Raw genomic sequence first — 7,765 nt, forward strand, 5'->3', positions numbered from 1 at the left:
CAGTGAATTATTTACATCTTATGACTGTACGGCTGTAATTATTTGATTAATAGAGTCTTTCCCTGCCTTGGGGTTGTGACAAAGAAATCTCAACCCTCGGGGGAATTCATGAATGTCCACCCAAAGACTTGCCGATGGTTGAGATTTCTTTGTCACACTCCTTAGGTAGGGAATGATTATGTCTCCCTTTGGTGAGCAAGGTCTATTTGTAAACAAATGAAAAAAAAGCCTAACAATATCATTACACAAGAAAACATACTTGTAGGTCTAAAATTAATTCACAATATTTATTCAAACATACACTTAAATAAGGTATCAGTGATACTATTCTGATGCTAACAACAGTCCATCTTTTCATTCCATAAAACTTTGTGTCTCTTACGCATATTTAACACTAAATAATATAGCGGGAACTATAGTGACGTCACTTAAGCATCGGAATAGTTTTGTATGGTATTTTGATCTATTTGAACGCCAGAGCTTTACAAGCAAACAACATGCGCAATTGCGCATCATGATTAACTTCGGAAGTACTTCCGGTTCAGAAGGTGGGCGTGTGCACTCTGTCAAACCCATCGACAGATACAGCTCATGAGCCTCGTGATTTCAACGTTCACTCACTACATCTGCTGTCGCTAAGTAGTTACTGATCGGTGAGCTTAACCGAAATAGCAATAAAGCATTCATAGTCATTGTCAGTCAATTATAATCTATGTTGGGATACCATTGGAAAGAGGGAGTTATCCGTACTCGGCATGGTTTACATTGAGAGGTTAATATGGTGTTTCAAATTCTGTACGAAGTAACTCAGGATCGGCCATTTTAGTGACGGTCACTTGTATAAAAAGGACAGTCATGGTCACCCTGCTTTAAAGGCCGCAAGGCCGCAAGGCCGTAATACCGGACGTAAAACCCGTTTAATAAATAAATCACCCTGCCAATCATTACATGTACCTTGAAGGTGACACTGTTCCTCAGACAGAATCCGTTTCAGTAGTGGCGAGACAGTTGGGTCCACGTGAGTATCGGATACCCGTATATTGAAATCGTTTTATCAAAATATGATGAGTGAAAAAATTGCACCCGGATGTTACAGAGGATGACAGTACTGTGGCGAAAACATAGTTGTCATTTGAAGAGAGGTCAAACCCACGGCTACCGTAGAGGAGAGAGTGAGAAGCAATTAAAGAAGACACACCCCAGGTTCCAGTAGAATATAGTATAAAACGGAACAAAACTGATAAATATGTCGGTTCTAAGAGAACATCAAGGCAGAGAAGTAAGGCTTTAGAGGATACGGGAGACCGGTTTCCATTTGCGAAAAAAAATACAACAATAAAGCATAACTTTCTTGAGCGACAAATTTAAAGACATTACCCAGCCTGCTGAAATGTCTTTTTTCGCGGTTCCACCGAATGCATATTTAACTGAAACACCTGGTGGATTTGTCATCTTACCTTTTCGTAAAAAAAACAATATGTTTTAAATATATATATAGATATATCCTATTGATAGCAGAGCAAAAATCATGTATTGATTTTAAACATCCTCGTATATTTGAAAATGCCTGACAAATCACATGTGATATTCTTATTAACACGTGGGGAGAAATATACTATATAGGGACAATGTCTTTGTTGAAGCTTGGGATAACCTTTCCGTGACCTTTCTTTATAATAACAAAGGACCTTTATGTCGCTAACCAGGTGACCAACAGTTTGGTTAAAAACAAAAAGAAAAACGAGGATTTCTGTTGTTGTTGTTTTTTTTTCTCAAGTCGTTCAAACAAAGTATGTGTATAGTAAAAGATGAATATATATTTTATGTGGATTTTGATCAAATATTCGATTTTGCTTGGAAGGGAGGCTTACTACACAAATTTGCAAAATGTAGAATTTTGAATAACTTTGTCAAATTTTGTGGTATTATACAAATGTTGAAAATACTTCTTTGTTTACTGGCTTATCACCTACACGACTGGTTGGCTACGTCAGTGTTCTGTCGGAGTCCGTTAATTAGATACTGGCTTACCACCTACACGACTCTGCCTATTGGCAGGTCTCACCGACTGTAGTCAGTGTTCTGTCGGCGTTTGTTAATTAGTTACTGGTTTACCACCTACACGACTCTGCCTATTGGCAGGTCTCACCAACTGTAGTCAGTGTTCTGTCGGAGTCCGTTAATTAGTTACTGGTTTACCACCTACATGACTGCCTATTGGCAGGTCTCACCGACTGTAGTCAGTGATCTGCCGGCGTTTGTTTATAAGTTACCGGCTTACCACCCACATGACTCTGCCTATTGGCAGGTCTCACCGGCTGTAGTCAGAATTCCTCTGTGGTATGAAAAGACCTTAGGCTTACTATGAAAGTTGAAAAATTGTGCGATTGTAAAGAATTTTGTCATGATGATCACTAACATGTATGAAAACGCCTCATAAGCTGCCAAACGTAGTGTTATTCTAAAGATGTCCGTGGCTTTAGAGGTGTCACGACGATGCAGGGTTTTTGATAACAACCATGCGTCACGGATAAATTCAGAAATCTGGCGTTGGATATCTGTTGCTCTCATACTCCATTTTTCTTCTCGCAAACCCTGAACGTCTGTATGCTTCAGTGATAGGTTAATTCAATTAACCGACATTTAATCAAAGTAATCAAAATATAATCTTTTAAGGAGCTAAATGCATGAACAACTATGTCTTCAAATTTGGTAAAATGTGGTATATTCAACTTTTGGACAACTTTACAAACTGGACGGATAAAGGATTGTCTGATGACGGTCTAAAGTTATCAATAAAAAGTTCTCTAACGAAGTCTCCTATTTCCAGTCTCTTTTATATACTTTGTATACTTTATATACTTTGTATACTTTATATACTTTGTATACTTTTATATACTTTGTATACTTTTATATACTTTTATATACTTTGTAAACTTTTATATACTTTGTAAACTTTTATCAGTTCTTTTCTATTCTGCAATTCATCTGTATAGTGTTATGAAACATACCCTTTCGGTTGATAAGTATGTATAATGATAGATTTCCCTGTATCACAACCAGTGTAGAACCTCAAGTTTGCGTTGCTACACTGGCGCCTCCATCATAGGTGTGACGTGTACAATATTATAGTACATGAGTCTATGGGACCCCTTATCTCTGTTAAGAACTAAATAGCTTCAGTGTATCCAGGATTTTTTCATCTCCTGCAGCTTGATGACATTTTTTGTCACTCACTTTGGAATTATCCCATTAAACGATGTGTTTCTGTTGTACGGCATATTTGAGTGTCGATTTATTGTCTTATGAATGTGACAGTGTTACCATGGCCATTTTTCTCGAAATACAGCAAACATGCTAAGATTGAGATTGGATGTGGAATAGTTCTGACGGGCGGTAGGACGTGCTTTATTAACATACATAGCTCTATGGTGTCAAACATTAGAATTACCTTAAATGTTTTCGTCGGACATGTATATCGCATGCATGTACCGATCGAGACATGCACATCCGGGGCAGGTGTTTTGTGCATGTACGTGTTGCAGGCGCATTGCTTCACGCAAGAGTTGCAACCTATCCTTTGAAGTCGTTGTTTTAATACACTAAAGTTACGTCTGTTGTGAAAAGATGTAGATTAGACAGTTTAATTGTCGAATTGTTTTAGTTTTATTTACAAGGAACCTGAAATCTCGGTTCTTTCTCTGCTTCAACTCTCCTTCTGCTCCTCGACTTTCTCATCTTTATATTAAGGAACAATTCAACAATGAACATGTGTTGTATATTTTATAGAAAATCTCGTAAAACCCATTTTGTCTGCAGTATAAAATGTAAGTAGATAAAGGCCAAGCTTATCTTCAAATCTCCCATCAGTACATACACATAAACGGTGTAATGATTAAATTGTGTTGGTACACTCAACATGAACGTCAATGGTAAAGTTGATAAATATCTCCTGTCTGTACAACTCAATATATTTATCATTATATACATAATATGATATATAATGCATATTTCTTTAACAGCGGATTTATTTTGAATAATTTGGAATCATCACGTGCACATAGTATAGTTTTTGGGTAATCCCATATTTAAATATAGTTATGATGTACTCAATCAAAATGTCGTCGACTGCCTTAATACAAAATGCACGTGACCATTTCTGATCACGCAGGCTTAATCCTCTAAAATAATAAATTAGAGTTTTCTCTGGTCCCAACCCCAGAATTTGGATTTTGACGAATAGTCAACGTATGATGTTGGGGTCAGAGGAAAATCGGGTCAATTAACATATTTTTCCTGACAATGGTACCCAAGGGCGTAAGCGTAATTTCCGTTAAGCATTGGTCACTGACGTTAAGGGTCATGATGTCTCTCTTTCTACTCCGGTGTTCTACTGGGTCCCTGGTGGTCTCCTCGATTCCAGCTGTTGTCTGCTGTATCAACTTGATAATTAGATTTTGTCACAATTTTATAACTGGAGAAAAAATATCTTAGCTGGGTCAGAGTTGTGATGTGATACTTGTGATTCCAAAAACGATAACATCAATTTATGAGTGGTGGTGTGTTGTGGTTTTTCTTTCTTTCTTTCTTTCTTTCTTTCTTTCTTTTAGTTTTGTTAACATTTTGAAGGTAGACCTCGGGAGTGCAAAATGTATGTAGATATATAATGCATACTTGTCACACGTTTCTATTTCTGTGACGTCACGATACTTGGACCTTTTTCAACACAAACACTGCCAGAAGTAAGGTGTAAGTATCTGGGTGGATCTTAAGAAATACTGTCGCTCCATTAAATTTACCTTATATTTAACGACTGACTGAATAAAATCATCACCTAAGTCTAATGATATATAAGCACGACATTCTTCCCGAAAACATACAGCTGTTTATGTATAACTAAGTCTATTGGTAAGTGGTCTCCGAAATACGAAAAAAGATATGCCTATTTGAGACCAAGATTGATTTTTGTCAAACAGTCATAATTTAGAAATATTTGAAGACGAGCGTATATGTCGTGGAACTGGACTGGGCCGGAAGTACTTCGTGTAGCTCAAATGATTAGATCGTCCTTCTGGGTTTGGAAGTCAAGTTCCGGGTTCGAGTCCCATTCTGGTCGAGACATTTTTCCTCTTCTGTTACATATATGTGTTTTATGAAATATGTCAATGTTCAGTAATCTTCGCTTTATACTTTCAAAATAAGATATTCGTTTAGCTGCAGGTTCAGGAAACTGTTGTTCCCCAAGGTCATGGCGACTGTATACATTTATGTAGAGATCCTGCCATCAAATGGATGGTGTTCAACTGTCCTCTCTCTAGAGGAAACTGGGGCAACAGAGATCACAGGAATTATGTGTACAGTATACTTCCTATTATAAATGTGTAATTAATGAAGTGAAAGTGTTAAAGACGATTTGTTTATATTTGGTTAGGCAACTCGCATTTTTCAAAAATCGCAACCCGCATTTGTAGACGCACAACTGGCATTTTGCAACTGGCATATCGTATTTTGTAACTTACAACTCGCATTTTAACTCGTAGTTTCAATTCACAACTCGCACTTTCTTTGTAAATCGTAACTAGCATTTTTTCTCTCGCAGCTTACGAGCATAAAACATTTGCAATGTTTTTATATGATAATTAATGCTTTTATCGACAGTGTGGAATGCTATACATCACAACAACAAAACAACTGAAGACAATGACCATCAGTTAGACGAGTCTTGTTATTATACAAGTGTTAAACAACGGATTACATCAAAACAAAAAAGGACATAGTATATAAAATCAAACCATTCAGTTTTAAATAAGTTTAAGATTGTTTAAAATATATTATAATATTATCAAATATAGAAGTATTTCCCGTCATTTCAGTATTTTGATATAAATTTTCAGCTAATATTATGTTGGTGAAATAGGAACAAAGTATAACATATAACATATAACATAATATATTTGCATTTGTGCAAGTAATTTTATCATAGTATACAACCAGGCATAGAAAGAATGGAGCGAAATATATTACAAGACATTGCATTTAACTCGTGAAGTATATACATCAAACTTAGTTGGGATGTCATATAAGAACAATATATATATAGTAACAATATACAATAAAGAAGCTAACACGTAGGCCGGTTATTAATTTGCTCCCATATTATCTATCAGACTTTATTGCTGTTAAATGCATTAATATGTTGATGTAGGCGATACCAAAGTTAACAGTATGGTATAAGACTCTTTTTGCCACATTATACTAGGATAAGTATTTCCTGGCACTATTTCAAAATACAAGGAATTGCTACATTAGCGTGCATGGGACCAATCGTCTGTCGACATTTGTCCTAAAAATGTCCGTCGTCTTCAGGAACGACCTCGCAGTAACGATAAAGTATGTTAATTCGGATACATAAGTGTTTGTTAGATTGCATAGGTAAACACAAATGTTAATATAATACGCGCAAATCAAATAAACATCATCTTATGTTTCTAGAAATCGGAAAGAGAAAAGTAACGTATATAACAATGCATTTGATATAGAAATTTTTTTATAATTAAGCATAATTGAAATTTATATTAGATATTTAGCTGATTGATAATTAAGTTTTTTAAAACACATATAAGTTTCTATCTTTATAAAAATAATAATTGAAGCACACTTTGAATCAATCTCAGAACAGGATTCCGAATGATGACATAAAACCCATAGGATAGTAGGTGAGGACATTTTACTAATAACTAGCACTCCTCGAAAACTACACTACATCTTTGAAATTATTTTTACTGGTTGCACGAACATTCCAATGAAATGTTGAATAGCGCCAAATGTTTTCATAAAACTAGCGCCAAATTCTCTAACCATGCACTTGCAATGGACACCACAGCTAGTAATAAGACATGGACATATACTAAAGAGTTTTCAGAGAGGGCAGAAGTAAGATGACACCAAAAGTGAAGGGGAATATATATTTGTAATCGTCTTTATTCAGGATAGTTTTTGTGTAAACATAGGGGATTAGGAACTTCATACCGGTATAGTATCAGTAGAGATGTGTAATTTCGTTAATCCATTTTTATTTACGCAAATATTCATTAATTGTTCAAGCCTCATAAGACGTTACACGACTTGGAATATTCTTAATTATCTATTATGCTAATTCATTTTTTGCAATATCAACCTACTACAAATATTTTCATATCAACACATGTTAACCGTCGTGTATGTGTATGCTATATCGTTTCAAATACCGCTAAGATCATTTGATATGAAATGATTTTATTATGTACAAACATGATAAAAGACGATATATAATACAAGGGAAATAACTCATATTGTATTAGAACAAGCATGTATTTCTATTCCATACCTAAGATGTGTGTTGAAGAATCTTTATTTCAAATAAAAGTTTCTTAAATCCGACGCCGATGTATATCTATCGAATCATCAATTTGGATTTTTTCAAAGGTGTAGCTATCGACCTCCGATCAGGAAAGTTCCGCCAGATTATTGCCATAGTATTCAATTCTCCATTGTCTGTAACGTTAAGTCCGATCAGATTAGAAGTAAAACAGTCGTAGTACCACTAACTACCACGACATGACAGAGCACAACTGTCACCTTCTTGGATATCATTGTCTCTGTCAAATGTGGTGAAAGCATAACCACCATGGGTGGACAAGGCATCATCTAAAATAACGAAAAAAATAAATATCATGAACCATTTACCCCCTCCGCCTACACATATATTTATATTGGACTGGCAACA

Source organism: Pecten maximus, chromosome 7 (assembly GCF_902652985.1).
Source record: "Pecten maximus chromosome 7, xPecMax1.1, whole genome shotgun sequence".
Lineage (NCBI taxonomy): Eukaryota > Metazoa > Mollusca > Bivalvia > Pectinida > Pectinidae > Pecten > Pecten maximus.